The following is a 517-nucleotide window of genomic DNA, read 5'->3' as shown; positions in this document are numbered from 1 at the left end:
AATTGCTCGCAGAACCTGGTGAAGGCGTGGCTAACGAATTGCGTGCCATTGTCATGAATGATACGCCGGGGTACGCTGTATCGGTAGATGATATGGTGCTTGATGAATTTGATCACGTCGCTAGTCTTGACTTCTCTTAAGGGGATGGCTTCTGCCCATTTAGAGAAATAGTCGGTGATCGCGAGGATGAAGCGATGGCCTTTCGCCGATGGTGGAGAAATTGGCCCAACTATGTCCATCCCCCATGCCTCGAAGGGCCAAGATGCCCTCGTCGGGTGTAGATCCTTAGGAGGCTGGTGTATGTAGTTGGCGTGGATCTGGCATTCGTAACATCGCTTAGCATAAGCGACTACATCAGTAACCATCCCAGGCCAGAAGTAGCCCATCCTTCGTAAGCGATCCCAAAGCTTGGGTCCGGGCTGATGAGCTTCGCATACGCCGTCATGCACTTCGCGTACGGCTTCTTGCGCCTCCGCTTTTGAAAGACAGCGAAGTAGCAAGCCGTCGTATGACCTGC

Source organism: Asparagus officinalis, chromosome 4, assembly GCF_001876935.1.
Source record: "Asparagus officinalis chromosome 4, Aspof.V1, whole genome shotgun sequence".
In the NCBI taxonomy this organism is placed as follows: domain Eukaryota; kingdom Viridiplantae; phylum Streptophyta; class Magnoliopsida; order Asparagales; family Asparagaceae; genus Asparagus; species Asparagus officinalis.
The sequence above is the reverse complement of the archived record's forward strand: the minus strand, read 5'-3'. Positions refer to the sequence as shown.